This window comes from Sabethes cyaneus, chromosome 2 (assembly GCF_943734655.1).
Source record: "Sabethes cyaneus chromosome 2, idSabCyanKW18_F2, whole genome shotgun sequence".
NCBI classification, from domain to species: Eukaryota; Metazoa; Arthropoda; class Insecta; order Diptera; family Culicidae; genus Sabethes; species Sabethes cyaneus.
The window spans coordinates 151300238-151322179 of NC_071354.1; the positions used below are offsets into that span (position 1 = coordinate 151300238).

At 37.7% G+C, this 21942-nt stretch overlaps 1 protein-coding gene and 2 non-coding genes across 4 annotated transcripts in view; all 3 read right to left on the reverse strand.

Annotated features, from left to right (window-relative positions):
- The window catches only part of LOC128738427 (peroxidasin), a 285835-nt gene that overhangs the window by 87966 nt on the left and 175927 nt on the right, over positions 1-21942 (reverse strand). The window lies entirely within an intron of this gene.
- On the reverse strand, positions 14664-14858 carry LOC128738992 (U2 spliceosomal RNA). Its single transcript, XR_008412138.1, has one exon. It is a non-coding gene; the product is annotated as a U2 spliceosomal RNA (small nuclear RNA).
- On the reverse strand, positions 19534-19728 carry LOC128738993 (U2 spliceosomal RNA). The gene has a single exon (XR_008412139.1). It is a non-coding gene; the product is annotated as a U2 spliceosomal RNA (small nuclear RNA).

Genomic DNA, 21942 nt, shown 5'->3' on the forward strand with positions numbered 1-21942 from the left:
GGATGACTTCGAAGTCGTTTAAATTAATGACTGTTGTACCGAATTCAAAATTTGCTCCAAAACTAGACTAAATTAATCTTTTCACTGAGCGAAAATGAAATACGTACCTACATAAACATTAACAACTTTCGAAGCACCTGTTACCCATGTTGGTCGGGATGACTGGAGCATAAAAACTTCCATCTACACGCTGTAAAATTGACACTCACATGTTTCACCGTTAGACGGTAGAACGGAATGCTGCTCGGTACCCGCCGTAAAAATAGATACACAATAATTTCCTACCCAATTTACCTCTGAGTACATAAACAGGTGTCGGAAATGTGCCATAAAAACGAAAAGCCATTTCTGAGCTGAAACCGGTCTGCTCCTTTTGTGACTTCTCGCACTCAACAAAAACAGTATTGAGCAAAATCTTTGGGACGTTTTAGTCCAATATCATGTTTTGGCAAGTCTCAGCGCCCTTTTTACTGGCAATAGTGTGTGCATTATTCAATAAAACAGTAGTTTATGAGAAATAAAGTACGTGATATTGCATGTTGTACCAGCCACAAATGTAACTCCAAAAATACACTGGAGAGAAGAGGATCGCTGGTACTTTCGCAGCACAGCCGGATACAAGATCCTAGTTACAGATAAAAACCTAACTTTCTTGCATTTACTTTAACTTAAAACACATGTTAGATACAGTATACTGACATCATATATTTTGGGATTCGAAAAAAATAAGGTTGAAGGAAATGAGCCAGAGATTCTGAGCAAATGATTCAATTCCATAGAAAATATTAATAGAGTGGATTAAAAAAATGAAATAGCGTTCAGGCAATGTTGCAAAAAAGTTCCAAAAACTTCATACCTATGTGTGCTCTTTCAACATCCCCGCACAACAAGAAGCAGTCTACCATTCGAGGTTCGGTATAAAATGGCTAGGGTCCTGTTTTCAAGCAATAAGTCCAACCATAAGTCGATTTTCAATATCATTCATTCATCATTCATATTATTAGAGTTTAATTTTGCTTCGGACAATCAACTTATAAAAAGATTTCAATCAAATTTTAGAAGAACCGAAAATTGGGACAACCATTCTATGGTACGTTTTCTCGATACGGTTTGGGAAACATGTATAGACTTTGCTGCTGTTCTGGTTCTGGGAGTAATTTCCCCACTTGCTGGAAGTAGGTCCAGACCACGTACTGCACAGGCTAACATTTCTTGCCCGGCTCGGTCCGGTATGTTTGATATGCATCTACTCGAAATCTATGGACTGGTTTTGTGTTTTGCACATATGAGAAACGGAATGATATAGAAATTTCAGCTCGGGCAAATAACTTTTCGAAAACTAACTGTTGGATTCTGCCAGAGTCGAGCGGGCGGAACGGACGAATGTGTGTCAAGTGACCCAAGATGAATGTCGGATGCCAAAGTATGGCGGTGGACGGTCGGCACTTACAGTTAGCTTGCGAGTTGTGGCTGAAATAGCTGCTGCTCGGATGATTTTCAGTGGAAATTGTATCGAAATGCTGCTTTTGGTATGAATGGATCAACAGTTGTTCCGTGATTCCGGCTTTTGAAGCAAGCCGGCTTGTATTCGATTGAAATGTGCACTACTTAGCGAAAGCAAATGTAGAACTTGAAAATTGAGGATAAAAAATGTGCTGTTGTCAATTATTCTACTTGTTTCGTTTCATTTAGCTAAGAAACTCGGTTCTTTTACATTAAAAATATTTTTATTTTATCGATATTATTCCAGTTGATTAAATGTATGACTCATTGTGAAATCTTTTGATCTTGATCTTTTGATCTTTTGATAAATTCCACGTTGCATATCCGTTTCCTTTATTTGGGTAGCGAAAAGGTGTTGATATATTTCAAAAATATTTGATTATCTCGATTACCAATTTTCTCAGTAGAAATTTAGCAAACAGTCAAGGTCGAATCATTTAATATCTGGACGCAATGTTAATCTTACTGCAACGTTTTCAGTAAGTATTCGGATCTGGTATGTTTTGCAGTTTGTTTTGAAATGTCTCCTCTTTTAGTGCTAAAAAGTCCGCTTCGATTAATTTTGTTTCAAATAAGTTATACTTGATGAAAGCAGTGAACCGAAATTTAATTTTGGATATACACTTCGAAAATCTAACGCGGTCAGTTGAAAAATTACGGAATATTTGAAATTGGATAAAAAAGACCGTGTGCAGCGTTCTCAAAAATTTCCATAAGCGGTATACTATCGAACGGCACGATCATTGCAAGCGGTGTAGTGCAACTAAATATCGGAAGCTACATTTGAAAGTGTTGAGAACAATTAGGGCAAACCAAGGTCTGTCGGATTATCATATCGTCTAGAAATTCAACGCCAGCCAAAGCACCGTCAGCAGGATTCGTCTACAAGAAAGATTTCGATCTTTTCGATCCAGTAAGCATCCAAACAAGATACTGAAGCAGAATCTAGTGGCCAAAAGACGTGTCCGGAAGCTGTACAATGAGGCCCATACGAAGTACAAAGTATGCATCCTCATGAACGACGAAACGTTCGTGAAGATGGATTATGGGCAGTTCCCAGAAAAAAAGTTCTATAAAGTCACTAGTCAAGGTGATGTGCATAGTATTTTCAAATTCGATTTTGCCGATAAATTCGCAAGAAAGCTTATGATCTGGCAAAGGTATTGCGGATGCAGACAAAAAAACAAGTTTTCGTGGCAAACAACACTATGGATTTTAAAATGTACAAAAAGATGTGCCTGAAAAAACGTATTCTTGCGTACATTAAGCCCTCAATATCTCTCAAATCTCTCTCGCCGGGGTCAGTCCAGGCGTAGTGGTCAGCATTCACGCCTCTCACGCCGAGGACACGGGTACAAATCCCAACCCCGCAGAAGTCACGAATGACATAAGCTGTTAAAGTGACTATAATCGAACAAAAAAAAGCTCTCAATAGGCCTGTAAAATATTGGCCTGATTTGGCAAGCTGCCACTACAGTGGTATCGAGACAACGGGGAAGATTTTTTCGAATAGGACCTCAATCCACCCTACTAAGAAATATTGCGTAAACAGAAGTTGAAGATGAGTAGAAAAATGATTCGGGATGCGACAGAGACAGGGATGGAAAAAAATCGCTTCTAGCGATCAAGATCATTAGGCGATCAGATTCAGATTCATTGACATCACTACTTGTAAGCGACAAATACTTTGTCGCGATCCGTACAGATTATGTACCTCATGTCAGATCATGTTCATTGCATGATTGCGTTGAGAAATATAACAGATACAGACGATTGGTTGTGTGCATCGTATGAATTACAATACAAACAACATCTGTGACCTTTTTTCTCGCAGCTAGGTAAGATGCAACACTGTGATCGACTGCTGAGACTGTTTAGAGAACAAAATCTTGTGATCAACACTAAAGATTCACTGTTTGGCATGATCTGTACGGATCGTGATCTGTGCGTGTGGCGATAACTCACAGATTTTGTCAAAATCACTGATCTTCCATCCCTGGACAGTGATGTAGAGGTTGTAGAACAAAATAGCTCAGGTTGGCCAAAGTATCCTAAATATTATGGGTAGTCTTCGGTGAAAAGTTCGAGAGTTCATCAAATCCAAATAAAAATGATTTTTTCGTATTTTTTCCTTTAAAGTGCAATAAATTACCTTCATTTGGTGAATTTAACATTTTTAGCATTAACATAGTTCTGAGTTAGATCCATTTTTACGTCTAGATATTAAATAACTTAAACTGAAATGACAAAATCGAAATTATGACTAAATGCCCTGTAAATAGACCCTAGAAACTCCTATTCCTATCTATAGCCTAGTGATACCAGGCGGGATACGAGGAACCTTAGTGGAGATCGGGTAATCAATCCCAATAAGCCCAAGATCGTAAGGCTCGTATGCTGGCAGAAATAGGAACACGCATGCGAAAGCTGTGTGTTGGCACGAGGTAGTATGCTTGTCTTGAGCAACCCCTCTTAGGGACGGCGCTCAATGATAATACAGCTGCACGGTGGAACATCGTCTTCTCATCCTAGAGAGCATTTGTAGTCTAGGTTACGAGCGGCTGACGATAGTGTCTGACCCGAAACGGGCAGCTGAATGAAAAAACTTGTTGTCTCGAAAGCTAAAGCCAAGAACTGCAGATGATTGCAGGTGCAGTTCGAATAGCTGCAGCTCTACAAAATCGGCATAGTAGTCGTCCCTGCTCTGCGTGCGGGTGTGGTGACAGGGCTTTCCAACCCAGTTATGCAGGCAAGAGCAATTGTAATCCGAACATTTCTTTCGCTGATGTATCTCCCGCTTCCTGCTTGAGATCTTGACGTGCTGGGAGTTCTGGTTCGGAGCTCCCTGTACAATCCAATGACGCGAATGGTATTTGTGCATACTATTAGAATGTGAGACGTTTAAGGACTAAAGTATACGACCTATTCCTTGCATCTAATGACTGCAACTATGATGTAGTCATGCTAACTGAAACCGGCTTAGATGGCTGCATCGATTCCCTTCAACTGTTTGGGTACGCCTTCAACGTGTATCGTTGTGGTCGAAGCTCGAAGAATAGTGACAAAAGTAATTTTGGTGGCGTATCGATTGCCGTTGCTCAACAGTTCCCTAGTTCGCTGGTCAGCTTAAGACATGTAAATTGTCTCGAGCAAGTCTGTGTTTCTGCTATCATCAAAGAAATGAAGTTTTTGCTTGCTGCAATCTACATCCCACCTGACAGAAGTAAGGTTGTCAAGTTTATCAACAAGCATATCCTCTAAATCCGTAAATTTCGTGACAAAGGGTCTTCAGATGAAAGAATTCTCATTTGCGGTGATTATAAACAACTGCAAATTACTCGGTTTAATGAAAAGGATGAAATAAGTTAATCCACTGCGTAATTACCTCGGACAAACACTAGAACTCGTTTACTGCCTCACTGAATAGGAGATCTCTGTGCATCGGGACATTTTTGCGCTACTTCCTGTTGATCTTGCCCATCCTCCACTGGATTTATTCTTGCCTTGCCTGGCGCGTCCCTCAGATGTTCCGGCTGTCAGCTTCGGAGTTGCGCCTCTGAACTCTCATCGTATTAATTTTTATGCACTTAACACACTTGCACATTTCGGCTTTGGATTGGGCTGCGTTATTGAATGAAATCGATGTGGATAATGTGACATTGCGGTTTTGCGATGTTATTTGCACTTGGCTGTACGAAAATCTTCTCAGAATAAGACTTCCTTCGAAACCTGCCTGGGATAATAGTAAGCTGCACAGATTGAAATGGCATCTAAACGCAAAACAGAGACTACTTCGAAAGCAACGCGCACCGCAGAATACACGCGCTTTCAAATATGCCAGCGACGAGTACCGTAAGCTAAATAGTTCGGTCTTCAAATCATACGTACGGCGGACGCCATTCAGATTGCCAACAACTAAATTTCACCGGGTCATGTACGTTTTTTATGAACCACTGACGTCATGCATCCACACCTTCATTCTGCTCAAAGAATTATTTGACTTTGAACACGTTTCTTTACGCGCTTTTAGTAGAGGCTTGCCAAGGTCTAGGATCAGCCACGTAGCCAGAGGTGGGGGCCAGGAGCCCTATCTTGCTTCTAATGCATTATATGCATATCTTTCTGCTTATAAATATAATACATCACAATACATTTAACGTATTGTAGTTCTAAACGCAAAAATATGCATATAAAACAGTTAAAATCAAAATTGGAAAATGAAGTCCGGGTTCCGGTCCAGTAAAAAATTTTTTAGTCCGATCTCATTCCAGCCCGATTTGGCTCTGTTCCGGTTCCGGAACCGTACAGAAAGGGAACAGAGCTAAATCGGATCGGAATAAGATCGGACTAAAAAAGTTAGTGTCGATTTTTAACCGGACCGGACCCGGACCGGAACCCGGACTTGAATTTTCGTTCCGATGTCGAACACTAGTCTACGATGCTGCAGAAGTTTTGTTCTAGATTTATATTTAGTATTCATGTTGACTATGTTAAAGTTGTAAGATGAAACAAAATACAAATACAATCCAAACTGTACATTTTTCCTTTAGACGCGATTCCCTTGCGCTCCAAGCTATTGAAATCGTTATACAGGCCGGACTCGATTATCCGGGGATTCGATTAACCGGGGATTCGATTATCCGGGGATTCGATTATCCGGGTTTTTAGACTCGATTATCCGGGTGAAAAAAAATAATTTTTTTTTTTCGCTGATTTATTTTAAACCCAAATGTTATAGTTTTCATGCTACATAATGATTCCAATTAGACAAGCATTGATTCACCTCCCTAAAGCTACAAAATTCCTTTCTTATATACCTTTTATCGGCGAACAAAACAAAAATAAATCCTGCGATGATGAAATCAAGTTTTTTACTTAAAAATCATCATCACCATCATCATTATCATCATCACCATCATCATCATAATCATCCGTAAAAAAATTGCAAGAAAGGAATTTTATGACTTTAGGGGAGATTGATCAATAATAAAAAAACATTTATAATCCCCAAATATTGAAAAACATAACATACAAAAAATAATATTCTACCAAAAAAAATCATCAGTGGAAAAAGACGTAAGAAAGGATTTTTCTGACTTTTGGGAAGATAGATCAATAATAAATAAAACATTTCTCATACCTAAAAGTCAAAAAACTTGGCATACCAAAAGAAATTTTGTATCAAAAAGGATGATTCGATTATCCGGGTGATTCGATTATCCGGGCTGAAAATAAAAATGAGCACCCGGATAATCGAGTCCGGGCTGTATTGCGTCATTCACCGTAGACTTCATCATATTCAGACTATTGCAATCACTATCACTAATAAACAATGCGTAATACGCTCGACTTCATTTTTATCGGATTTTGAAATCATAACTGTAGCAACCCTATTGTGTATAATGATAATAGAACAGCATAAGTTATCGAGGGCCTAGGTCAAAATAGTGCTCAACATTTTAATAGTTGCTTAACGGAAAACTAGCAGTCATTAACTTTTCGTCGGAGAGCCCAATTTCGGAAGCAGTTTTTGGGCTCAAAATCAAGTGTGTACAGAATATCTTGACTGTCCACTTCATATTCGATAGTTTGATAGTCAAATTGGTGGATTGTACGTCATGAACATGTCAAGCTAACAGAGATCGAAAAGTTTTCTCTACACGCATTCACTTTTTTCTCACTATCTGGTTGTAGATAGACTAACGACTTCTACCTGCGAGGACGCCAGGAACAGTTTGTCGGAATAAACATCCACAAGTTGATGGAAGTGATTCGTTTGTAGCTGATTTGAATTGCAAATCCGTTGAAATCTTTCTGCCACGTGCAGATATGGATTTTCGTCAACGTAGGACTCGCGACTAGAGCTCTTGAATTGAACGAGCAAAAAATTGATCTCACGCGATTTGCTTTGAGGATGGCTTTCGCAAAACTAGCTTTCGATTTGTGAAAAACACAAACCGCAGTTTTGGCCTTACTCGATGGCACTCGCAAAAAGACTACTGATATCAGATACCACCATATTTTGTTCTTGTTTTGTTTCTTGAAGCGTTGAAGATTTCAAAACAAAATCAACTAATTAGTGTGAACTTCATGCCAAAACTGACAGAAATGGGTCTATCCAAATACGAAACAAAACTTCGTTATTTTCCAGTTACGCAAAAGCGTTAATCGTGCTAATCAAATTAAGTGGAAAATTGTTTGTAATAGTGATGGTAGATAAAATTCACGAAAGCAGAATAAAATATATACAACTAGGTATCATCAAGCATCAGCTGTCCTTCACGAAAAAAAACTGAAAAAGTTTCCAAATGCTCTTCCAACAGAATAGTGCTAAATAGTCTTGCTTCCATGCTGTCGGCTGTAACTTTCCACTATAACCTTAATGGCTTTTAAATGATGAAAAAAAACAGCAAGCAAAACTTTTCTGCTCGAGGACAAACTGCAATAGTGAGATGATTCCCAAGTGGAAAATATGGCGCGAAGTATGGTAGAAAAACTTTGAGAAATGGTTCGACATCGACGGTATCAGAACACAATTTGGCGAAGTTAAGCCCGTGCTACCTACATAGTTGTCAATGACCTACTTGTGTTAGTTATTGCTTGAATGTTTACCGCGATATCTAATAAATTTGCTCTACAAAAGTCTGGAGCCGGTCTGACATGAATCGGACAGGTTTTAGAGACAAAAAAAAAAACAGATAGAGAACAAGGATGACACGGAATGGAACAATTTTCCGCCAAAGTAATAAATCATTGAACGACAGGCTAACCTCTTTCTTCGAACAACGGCGAGGTTTTTATCTACGTTGTATTTAATTCACAGGAGGGAGTAAGAAAAATATAGCTAATGCTCAATTGAAAATGTATGTTCACAGCGGATGCAACAGGAAAGGAAAGGTTTCTTATAACTAACATCTTCTTCAACTTATTTAAGTTTCAAATAGATTGTTGTAAGTTACATTTATTTACTTTGTGGAAATATAATTTAGATGATGAGATAGAACAGAAAACTCCATATGCATTTTCAATACACATAGTCGTTAACAATTTTCTTTAAATACTGAACCTAATGAATTGTGATACGACAATTATCTTTTTGGCATTATTCAGCCCAAGTGGATAGCATAGATTATTCGCAGCTCTTATTCTTCCAGGTAAACTCATTTAAAAAACCTACCGGCATCTTGAAAGCACACTACGTATCACAACAGTCTATTAATGTTGCAACTATAAATAAAAGTTCGAACCCACAAACCGCGTCGAAAACTTCAAAGTTTACCAAAATATCTTCTTATTTTTCTCATCTGTTTTGAACTTTACAACAAACTATATCACAGCACTTTATTACCCCCAAAGCTGCAATAGGTTTTGTTCTGTACTTTTATTTAGTTAGAGGTCCATCAGCTGAAACCGCTAACATGCCCAGACTTGAACAAAAGGTGCATCCGACCTTTCAAAACAATGTACTGGCTTGGAAAAAACGAAGTAATCGTAGGATGGCAAATCTGTTACTACTTATCACTAAAATATCGGTCGACTAGCTTGAAAACTCTGCACTTCCGGAAGCAATTGCATTTGAAGTTAAAGTTGATCAATTGTACTAGAAATTGGATTTGGAACTGGACTAGAAATTAGAATTGACATTGGACAATTAAAATCGGACTTGACTCGAAGGACATTAAGTTAGAATTGAATTTGAACTAATTTACTGAATTTGAGGTTTTACTTCAAACCGGACATAGACAAGAAATTAGACACGAAATTTTATTAGAAATTAGAATTGATATTTGTCGCCTCATTCTCTCACAAGTTTTACTTTTTTTCTGTTTTGTTTTTTCTCTTTTCCAGTCCCGATTTTCCACTTTTTGTCCCGGGTTTTCTCCTTTTCTATATTGTTTTCTTGGTTCACACAGTAAAACAAAACGCAGGATTGCTCCTGGCTAAAGCCAGGCATTTATTGCTCCGTCTCGATATTTTTCTTCTTTTTCGGTTCGTTTCGTCTTTCTTTTTCTTTGTCTAGTTCGAAAGAACTCGAGGTTTATCCCGTTTTGCGTTTCCATCTGTCTGTTATGTCCTGCTTCTCCCGCTTTTCTGTTTTGTTTTATGTTCCGTTTTATCTCTTTTATCTTCCGTTTTCTTTTTTTCTTTTTATGTTTTGTTTTTACTCTTTTTCTGTTCTCATACACTGCATTGTTCACGTTCTCACTTTCTCTGCCCTGTCTGCTCGTTTCTAACCTCATTTCCCTCTGTTTTTCCTGTTTTCTTTGTTTTCCACTTTTTTCCTATTTTATGTTCCAGTTTTCTGCCATTTTCTCGATTTTTCTCCGACTTTAATTTTTTCATACCAATGTTTATTGTTTTTCTCTTTCGAATTTTTCCACTTTTCCTATCCCGTTCGTTTGACAGCTCTTGTCACAATTTTCTTCATGCTACTTTCCGCTTTTTCTCCTCCTATCTCATTGGACCTTTTTTGCTTTTTCTTCTGCAGAGCAGCAGAAGACGGAATACCTCTAGATTCATCGATAATGCTTCTGTGAATCTACTAACAATATTTAACTAGAATTGACATTGGCGTTTCCATAAGAAACTGTTTGCTCTACAGTGTGACACATATATATTCGAACAAAAACAAAGTCATATTTTTATAAATAAAGGCTTTATTTCGAATTTTAGTGTGAGAAGTTGTTTACCCATAGATACAGAACGTAACAAACAAGCATTGCTCTATTGAATCGCCTTTTACCTGGATAACACGCTTCAAACAATTTTTGAAGTCGTTATATGCGGCACGCACTACTTCCATCGGAATGTCATCCCATATCTTCTGGATAATTAATTTAAATTCATCCATATTATGATATTTATAATCCTTGAGCTTCTGCATTAACTTTCACACCCTTTTCAATAAACACAAGAGGAAGTTCCCTTTCTTTGAATTACCTCCCCATACTATGGCCTTTGATGAATTTTGGTATCGTGGAACATTCTGTTTGTGCTTTGGAACGTTGATGATCGAAACCGACCACAACCGATCATTTTGAACATGATGCGGGGCTTGAAGAACAACTTCTTATCAGAAAAGATCACTTCGGAATCACCGTGCCGACGGAGCAGCAGTTTGCATCTTCCCTGCCGTTTTTGTTATGTTGCTTCCGTGAATCAATGGATATTACGTTTTTTGAATGCTTTCAAATCCGAGATTCCCTATTGATATTCAGTTCAACTACCATTTTCTGTGCGGACTGGCCGCAACTGCGACAGATTCGCTTTCGAACAACCTTTTGACCTCTGCAGTTCTAATGCTTCATTTTCTTCCGGGTTTTTTTACGGCTTTCAACAGATTCTGTCTGGACAAATATTTTTACTGTATAGTATGCAAATCCTCTTTCAATGCCGAGATGTTCGAGGTCATGAAAAATAGTGCTGCATGCAGCACCGTTTCGGAATTTATTTATTACCAACGACCGTAACTCGAACATTGGTATGTGTACACCGAACGGGACACAATGCAAAGATGAAACAAGTAAGACTTAAGCCATGATGACACACTCACATGATATTAATTTGATTGTATTAATTGTTTATACCGTTGCAAGCATAAAATGATTTTTGTACGAATATATATGTGTCACACTGTACGTTGTTTGGTTCATGAGACATGATTTTTTTCTCTTTATTTCCGAAATTTTCAGCCGTGGGCTGGTTTATTTCGTAGAATTGAATTTTTTGGATTAGGCAAATATCCGAGGAAACCTCAGAAACTCATCATCAGAAGATTAAAATTGAAGCATTCCATGCTAAATGATGGAAAAATTATATATTGTTTAATTTGTCATTGCCGATTTAGCTTTGTTATTGTCGAGGTTATTTTACGATATCTGTTATTTTTTAAAATCTCAACTCAATTTCGTGTCTTTTACATTTTTACCGAAAATAATTTCTTGCTATGTAGGTATATCTTTTTACAGATGCGCATTATACCCAATACTGTAGGGGAACTGTGGGTAAGACGAACAGGGTGGGTAAGACGGACAGGTGGTTGATTCTACTAGTTAAGCATTAAAATTCGTATATGTTTTGATGGGCATCCAACCATCTGGCTATCTCATGCTGTCTGAACGTTTCCATCATCATTTAGAACTTTCCAATTTTGATAAAGTACAGAAAAACTAAAAATAGGAAATGATTCTGCGTCTGGATGTAACTTTTTTTCCATCGAAATTAAGCTTTTTGAGTGGTTTAATTCCAAAATGTTGCCCATAGCATGAAGTTTTTCGATTGTATACCTTTTCAAGCAACGTCTGCATTGAAATAATACGTAATTTCATTTGCGTATGAAAAATTGTGAACGCTTTAAAAAAATGTGTAATGATGGGGTGAAATGGACAACTGCTAGTGTGGGTAAGATGGTCAATGAAAATATTATAATAAAATGGTTGATTTTGCTTCTTGGTGATATCTCAAGCATATAAATGAAAATTTAACCGGCAAACGTGAACTTTAAACAAATTAGCAGTGGCCGGGCATAAAACAGTTTTTGGAATGCTTGTTCATATTGCCGCTGCCAAACAATTGTCTATTGGCTGCCTCTAGTGGGAGGGGGTGGACTGCCCCCTTCATTTTTTGCACGCTACACTACCATATTTTACGTATTCAATTTGTTGAGGGTCAAAAATAATAATATGCTCTTAGTTGGAGCGATTTACAATACCTGTCCATCTTACCCCCACACATTGTCCGTTTCACCCGCAGCACTAAAAATGTTCACTTTTTCGGACCATTTTTAATACTCAAAATACACATTTAAAAAAAATTTTTGTAAAATATTTCACTAGCTGCTTTTGAAAACAATATATTGAACTAAAGTAAACTGCATTTATATTTTATAAATCGTTAGTTCTCTGTATTACATTAGCTGTTCTTCTTAACCTGTTCGTCTTACCCACAGTTCCCCTACCATTTTTTTGAAGATGTCTGGCAATGTCGTCGCAGTTTCCCCGTACAGAATCAAATTCATCATCATCAGCACTAGCCGGGCCGGGCAGTTTGCCATTCGCTGCAAACTTTCAAACAATGCTTTCAAATTAGAGCAAATTTCGTTGTAAGTCTGACAGGTTGTATATCTACCACCAGTCAACCAGTAATCCTACTGAAGAGTGGGCACCATTTGCTTGTATTTTCAGACGACGTGCAGCGCCTGGCACGGTTATGTTGATGAATTTTTCTATGTTTCGAGTTTTTCTCGGACTCTCGCCTTTAGTTTACCTTTTTATTAACCATATTCCGGCACTTTCTTTCTGGTATTGTTGCGATGCGCCTGGTCTGATAAAAAAAAAGCTTTACCATTTGCTCGCTTGGTAGATGGAAAAACGAGGCTATAAATAATTAACGAAGCGAGTTTTAAATAATTCCGATAACCGTTGTCTTGTGTCACTGAAAACAATATTCACATCAAAAAATTTAAGTACAGTTTTTTCACACATATTGTTGCTGACCACGTTAATGGAGATAAATGAATATTCGGTTTCGAACTTTTTAAAATAGATGCGGCTATATTCTGAAAATGCTTCGAGCGAACAATCGCTGAGCGAATACTGATTAATACGAAGTATTTCAAAGTGATTAATTTTAATAGCCAATCAGCTGCTACCAACGCTATGGAAAACAATCAAAAGTATGGCGATAATGGACTTGTGAAGTCGGGTTTCCTTACCAACTATGCAGACCAGACTGGTATAGGAACCAAGAAATGTTTTAATCTGCCAAATCAAATTGTCATTAATGTAGGTTACACAAACGTTTCGCTTTTCCTGCAAGATATTCTTATTTTCGGTTTCGTCAATATTTGCTGATAGTTCCATGATTACATTGGCAAAACATCCCACTCATGTCATGTAAGTACCACATATATGCGAAAGTTAATTAGTACCAATCATGATGCAAAAATAAATCACAATTTCCGCAGTGTTCGACAATGAAAATTTTCGCCGATTCGTGAAACAATACCATGAATAAACATATTTATGCCCCAGACAGGTTTCACTCTGGCAGGGTTGAAAAACTGTTCCGTACGTGTCGTATACGTATGCCGTGCCGCCCGTCGTCATCATTGTCGTTTCATTTGCATAATAAATCAATGCAGAACGTAGGTAGGTAGTAGGCACAGAAATTTCCATTTCAAAAGACAACCTGTCTCTTTCCTGTTTTCGAACTACCTAGATTGTTTTACAGCGTCAGTCTCTATCAGTTGATTCAGCAAATTAAAATTGCTTGACTTGACACCGGTCGCACAACGAGCCCTATTCGATTAGTCCCACATCCAGATTGAAATTTATGTAAACTAAAGTTTTCAATTTCTTGAACTAACATTGTCAAAAATTCGCAGAAAACGAGCAAAAACATTTGTTTTGATTTTCGTTTTACGCTCGAATGCAAATTTTATAGGCTTCGTAGGCGGGTTGGTTATAAACATAAGGCAACCCGTAAGCAAGTCGATTAAACCAACGATGCGTTACGAATCACTTCTACAATAATGTGGTGAAGTTTAGCGTTCTACCAATTTCCAGTGAAGCAATCGAAGTGAAAATCTAATTAGGTACCCGTCTTTTCATCAATCTGGATAGAATTGGGTGGAAAACATTGAAATGAAACATACTCTGGCACTTTTGATTTACTACTGAACTTGCACAAATTAGGATAATACAGATAGGGTTTATTTCTAATTCACGTTGTAGTAAGTAAAGCCATTCTAATTTTCATCATTTGTTGGATGGATTTAATGAATACTCCAAAAGTTCTTGTGCTGATTTGACTAAAACACACTTACCTTCCGATCCGTAAACTTTGAAATCACTGAAAAGCGATTATTAAAGCATATTATTGAAATTACGCAACTAACTTTATTTCTTGAATTCGTCGTACCGTTTTAAAATCCGTCCATCAAAATTTTCCATCGTCCGAACTAAAATTCACAACAATGTTTACGACGCTAACGCGGGGTTTTGTTTTTAAAAATGTTTTTCACTGCGTTCTTTTTGCTAATCTGAACACAGACAGAGAATATATTTCCATATACAAATCTTTTGTATCTTTGATTCAAACAAAAAAACTGCTTTTGAAATTGGCAATTATTGGGCTTAATTCAATTTTGTTTATGTATGATAATGTGGGCCGATCCCGGCGGTACTGCAATACCGGGCCAACCCGTGGCGGAAGTGGAGCAAGCCCCTAACCGTTCCGCCCTTTTCCAAAAATCAGTTTAACATTTGTTGTCTCCCTATGGGAGATCTATCAGATGTTAAGCTGATAAGAACAGATACTACACTTTGATCTTAGCCTTTAGGCCGAGAAGCGATACCGGTACGTTGTATTCGGTCACGTTCCCATACGAGGCGACTCTGTTACACTAGCGATTGATTGCATCTATGCTACAATTCAATAAGAATGTTTCTATCGGTATTCTAGTTTTTGAAATAGGTACAGACAACAAACTATTATAATAATCATCATCACACACAAACGGTACATCAAACCAGCAGTTAACAAAACAACAACAGCATATTTCAGAGAATTTCAGCTAATAGAAAATTGCAGTGAGTAGAGCTGAAACTGAAACCACGTGTGTCACGTGTGACGTGACATGACGATGTCGAAATTGGAAATTTTGAATTCAAATGAAGTTTCTTTATTTCAATTCAAATTTTCAATTCAATAAAAAATTAAACTGTTACTCATACCCATATTGAACCGAAGCACTAGTTTAATCCTCTAACGCAGTGATGGACGAAGCGCGGTCCGCGGGCCGCATGCGGCCCTTCTTAATGATTCATGCGACCCACGGGCTAATTTGAGGGATGGCAGACTTATGAATAATTTTTTTGATGACACAAGGGTCACTCAGTTCAGTCGTAGTACCTCGTGCATATTGTAGATCTGATTGCTCTCCGATTTAAATCTTGTGGTGATTGCTAAAAATCGGCTTTTGCTGCCGCCTATTTTGCATTTTGGTAGGTATGCGAAAGAATGGCCAGAGGTCATTGCGGCCCGCGGACTCATGGGGCGACCTGATTTGGCCCGCACCACGCTTATGCCTGGGCACCACTGCTAAGGGGTGAAATCGTTAAAACGATGCGACTAAGTTTATGACTATTTTGACGTAGGACTACGTCTTTGTTTACTATCTGGGACTGGGTAGCACTTTGTGAAAACGAAAATAGAAGTGTATCGTTGGAATGAAAGATTTCTCGCGTAACTTTTCAAAAGGACCTAAGTAACAAATGTAAAAAATCGAGTTCATGCATGATTATAATAAATTACATGTCAATAAGTATTATACGAAAACATCCATACAAATTGCAATTCATTAAATCGATATAATCAAAGGAAGCAAAATATCCTATGTCCAATTTGGATTCATTCTTGCTTCATTGTTACATTGGACATTTTCTTTGGTAACCATGACAACATCCAAAGTAACATTGCCACCTAGAAGTTAGCATCGACGGGTTCACTTCCAGACCTTCCACTGCTAGCTCTGGAATTCCACAAGGTAGCCATCTCGGACCTTTGGTTTTCCTCATCTACTTCAACGATGTCAACTTCCTGCTTAAATGCTCGCGACTCTCTTTTGCCGACGATCTGAAGCTGTATGCTAAAGTCGATAGTCCGTCCGACGCCGCATTCCTGCAAGAGCACCTGCTGATTTTTGCAAAATGGTGCACAGACAACCGCATGCTGCTAAATTCCGACAAATGTGAAATAATTACATCCTCAAGGAAATTGAACCCTCTCGTTTTCGACTACATTCTATCAGACGTGCCTCTACGCCGCGAAAATTGTGTTAAGGACTTGGGAATACTGCTTGACTCTTAGCTCGACTTCAAACAGCACATCGCATATATTGTCGATAAGGCCTGCAGGAATGTGGGATTTATCATGCGGATCGCCAAGAACTTCAACGACATCTACTGCCTCAAAACTCTCTACTGTGCTCTTGTCCGGTCAAACCTTCAGTACTGCACTCCTGTGTGGAGTCCGTACTACCAAAATGGAATTGACCGAATCGAATCAGTGCAGCGCCGATTCATACGTTTTGCACTTCGAAGATTGCCCTGGAACGACCCCTTTCAGTTGCCCTGCTATGAACAACGCTGCAGACTCATCAATCTTGACCCGTTGAACACTCGTCGCGACGTGATCAGAGCAATGGCAGTCGCCGACATGCTGACCTCGAGAGTAGATTGCCCATGTCTACTGGCGAACCTCAACATATACGCCCAAAGTCGTGTTCTACGCAACGGTCCATTTCTGCGTGTACCGCATCGGCGAACCAACTATAGCACATTTAGCACAATCACAGATAAACAGACGAGACACTCGCGATAATTCCATCGTCCAATCAAAAACCACTCATTTTTCAAAAAAAGCATGTTTCGCAACATGGCCACACCGCGACGTGCAAGTGTTGCTTTGAGTTTTCAGTATAAAACCATTCAAATGTACAAAACCCTGCAGCATAAAACCCTGCAATGCAAGCTACTCCGCAACATGCATAACAGAGGGTGCTAGTGTGCAAGCAAAATGTGCTGGACGATGGTTTTTAAAGGGTTTTCTTCTAAGTGTCATGTCAGTTCGTCAGTGGCACAATCATCGGTTTGCAACGCCATTTCAATCGATTTACACATAGCTTCGACTTAAACGTCAGCCGCGAGGTACTGAAAACTCGTTTCCTGGCACTAGCACGTAGATTCTAGTTTAGTTGATAGGCCTGTTGATACGCTGGAAGGTGCATGGGTCGAACCAAGCTATAATCTGAGATTATAACCGGATTCGAATAGGCCTGTTGATATTTTTATACAAATAAACAAATAAACAAAACAAATCAATCAACTCGAATCTGTACTTTGGTCGTTATTTGCGTTGAAGTAAGTGTATTGCACTTCTAATTCCAAACATTTGTTTTGAACGCACCGAAACCAATTATTTATTTAAAATGATACCTATAGATTCTTTAGTTGGTGTTGAAATGGAGAAAAAGCGATTCCTAAATTGGATGATATTTAACGAAAGATATACATTGCCAAAATTTAGTACCGATAACGAACCGTTTAAGTTTAAGGCAACAAGGATATTTTCGTGCTCTACCGATAAACCGGGAACTGTAATGTTCAAGAATAATGTGGGCGATGCAAGTCCTAAAAACATAGAATTACTATCTTCCAAATTCGTACCGTTGCAAAATTTAAAAGCAGAGTCAATTTTTACAGCTCTTATCAGTTTACCCTCTGTTAAGTTAGAAGATCTTCGCAAACTGTTACCGTATGTAAAACAAAAGTGGTACTACGAAGCTTTTTTAAAGACTTTGACACCTCCTGGCCGCAGAAGAAACCCAAAGGTTGTGAATAGTAGAGGATTCAGACATGAACATACGCAGCGATGAAGATTGAGTGATGCAATGAAATATAATATATGTTTAAATAAATTGATGATTGGATATGTTATATGTTTTTTGATCTAATCTCTAGCTGATCTGATAAGCCAGTCGTCGTATGTTCGAATCTCAGCTGGGAGAAGCGGCTGTTAGAGTCAGTAGGATCGTAGCACTGTCCTGTATTCTAACAGCTGGTTGCGAAGTCTGTCGTATAAAAACAGAAGGTCAAATTTCGATAACGAAATTAGCACCCAGGCTTTGCTTTTATGTTTTTTGATCTGTCAGCATTCGATTGCAGAGTAACATCTTACCTAAGTCGGAAAAAGGGTACCAATGTTGCTTACATTGAGAATAGCAAACAACCGATAGTCGGCCGGTTATCTATTAAATTTGTTTATGCAATCAACAAATAAATAAGATCTGTTAAACCTTAGGTGAAACGATGGTTCTACAATTGATGAAGGGACGGTAGGGGAAAGAAATGAAAATTTTTGGTGAAGGAGGGGGAAGAGCGGAAAGGAAGGGGGGGGTATTGGTAGCTATGCTTGACAAGTAGTCATTTTGACTCCTACCTTTTGTCCAATACTGGAAGGTGCATAAAGATCAACAAATATTTTAAAATAAAAAAAATCGAGAAAAAAAAGTTCCAACTTTGAAAAAATTGCAATTGTTTATAAAAATGTACTATTTAACTATTGAAAAACAATCGAGAGGAGGTATGGTATACCAATTTTGAAAGCTTGTGGAATAGTGAACACATCTGGTAGAAAGTCATTTTTTGATATTACAAACTATGTTTACAATCAGCATTAAAAAAATAATAAATATTTCGAATTACAATACTTTAAAAAATCATATCTTGCGAATTCCAACAGTAACATCGAAATACAAAAATACGTGTCGATTTTTTTTAACAAAGAACGTAAAAAAATGTTCCAGAGAGAAAAAAATTTGACTGTAAATTTCCCGTGGAATGACCCATAGATACTACGATATATATAGTGATATTGATGTCGTGCTATAGGAATATCGCATTACCGGGTCGATGGAACGAGAAAATTCAAAATGACCAATCCAACAACAGCTTAATCAAAACGATTTATGTAATTTGTCCAATGTACAGTATGGCTAAAAAAATGTCCTATGTAACATTTTGGGTTTGTTTAATGAAAATTCCACATGCAATTGCAAAATTTCCATTAAAACACTAAATCCATTTATGCACCATGACTGCAGTGAACAAAATAGGAAAAAATTAATCCAGTTTTAAACACTTTTAAATAGTATTTCAGCGACCTTTACGCGCGCTTTACTCGAAAAAAATATATTGTTAGATAGATTCTTTTGAAAAGTTACGCGAGAAATATTCGAATATTTTTAATAGAACACCACTGACATGAATAGTTGAATTAATCGATTAGTGCAGACAACGCTCACCGAATAATCGGTAATCGAAATAATTGAAAATAATGGACATTCACTAGTTGAATTAATCAATTAGTGAAGTCAATGCCCACCGACTAATCGATAATTGCATATTTCGGGCAACACTCAATTTGTCAACTCAACAGGTACTGGATCAATATTCCTTTTTGCTAGTAATAATGTGGGCCGATCCCGGCGGTACTGCAATACCGGGCCAACCCGTGGCGGAAGTGGAGCAAGCCCCTAACCGTTCCGCCCTTTTCCAAAAATCAGTTTAACATTTGTTGTCTCCCTATGGGAGATCTATCAGATGTTAAGCTGATAAGAACAGATACTACACTTTGATCTTAGCCTTTAGGCCGAGAAGCGATACCGGTTCGTAGCATTCAACTGCGTTCCCATCCAAAGCGTCTCTGTTATATTAGCGATTAATGAACACAACAACATAATGCAATAGGAATCATGTTACTCGATTTCAAATTTGAAAATTAGTAGACATTTTCTAAACACAAATTTTGCAGCGGGTCTTGAATTTTCTAATTTGGTATACCTACAATATCTTTTTTTAATGCGGCATAGGTAATTTTATATGAGGCTGTAATAGTTTAAGAAAATATATTTGTTTTGGTCAGGCAATTCTCACAGGGAGTACTTTTACTCACATTTACATTTTGTCATATCAAAGAAGATCGATTTGAAAATTTAGTTCACTTTTTCGTCCCTAAATACTATATACAAATTAAAAACAATCATTGTGATAGAGATCACATCAGATTCAGCCTAATAAATTTGATATTTCAAAACTTTTGGAGATTAACTGATTTTCAACTTTTTCATACAATTACAATAATTTTCACGATCTAGAATGATGAGTAAACAGTAGATCTGCTTTGACTGATAGGTTCATCAATCAGCTTCGAAAAGCGCCTTTAGTTATGCTTAACATCGGTATAGTCCGTAGCCAATTTATTATAATACAACCACAGTGTCCGAATGAAATCTGCGCCTTGAAAATGTAAAAGATTCACCACTAGCATCGCTCCGATAATGGTCGCTACACCGAACCGTACAAAAGTTATTACTCGTTTTATCATGCACGCCACGGGCAGCAAGCAGTTTGTGACGCACGTTTCTCTTCATACTATATGTATACGTATATGGTATGCTGTTATCAGGGCTTGTTCGTTCACTTTGACTCAATTTTGATTCATTTGACAGTACCGTCTCAGTCGAGCAAAATTTGACAAAGTTGTGTATGGAACATTTGTAGAACTACTTATCATCTTCAATTTTGCTGAATAAAGTTTTGCTGTATCTGTTGTAGTTACGATACTACAATGCTAGTACGTCATTAGTAACTAAATGAGCATTCATTTAGTCACTAATAAGGTACTAGCATTGTAGCACCGTAAATATAAAAGATACAGTAAAACTTTATTCAGCAAAATTGTAGATAATAACTGGTTCTACAAATGTCCCATATATAACTTTGTCAAATTTTGCTCGACTGAGACGGTACTGTCAAATGAATCAATATTGAGTCAAAGTGAACGAACAAGCCCTGGCTGTTATTATTGACTGCAGCCGCAGCGTGTCGACGCTACGAGTGTGTTTGTTTTACCCTCAGTGCAGTAATGCGTAATGCCCATCTCTCCGCATTTCTTCAATTTCTTCAAAGAACTATCATTCCATTTTTTGTTTGAAACAAAAATGTTGTTCATGAAAATATATTCGCTGTGTTCAGATTGGCAAGAAGAATGTAGTGAATACAGTTCTATAAACATAACCCCACTTTTGGGGCTTAAAAACTGCTTCCGAAATTGGGCTCTCCGACGAAAAGTTAATGATTGCTAGTTCCCCGTCAATAAAACTGAAGCAAAGATTGAAGCTTATCTAATTTCCATTTAATGCGAAGAAAGAAACATTCAATATTGAGCAAAAATTCTAAAATATGAGATAACTAGCTTAAACATTTTATCATTGATTTTGTTTCGAAACACAACGACTAAAAATGTTGAAATTATTTCACATATACGTAAGGTGTAACGTAAAAGGCATTAGTATTTACTATTACTATTCAATACAAGGGCACGAGCTTGATTTCAAAACCACCTCTAATTATATTTATTCCGCAACTACTTAATAATATTCATCAGCAATAAACTAATCATTTTGATTAAAATGTAATTGGCAACACTCCACACAACTACGAAGTATTCTAACCCGCGTGGCGCGCTCATTGTAGATTGAGCTTTGCGATAGCTCCACTGAACTAGCCGACCACGTGTTTTTGTTTTCCCACACATTCGCAGCTATAAGATTAAGATCAGAACCGCGTGGCTTGAAGAGAAAAATGATGTGGTGCATTCTGCAAATTGAAAATGATCTAAACGATATTTGCAAAGTAAATATTAAGGCGTTGGGGAGTATCTAGATCACGATAGCGTAATCTGGATTACATAAATATTGCTCTAAAATTGAATTTTCACAGCCTCTGTTATAGTTTTAATGATTTTTAATAGTAGCGTTTTCATTCCTAAAGCGAAATATTCAATACAGGAGGCAATACCTAATGATTCGCTACT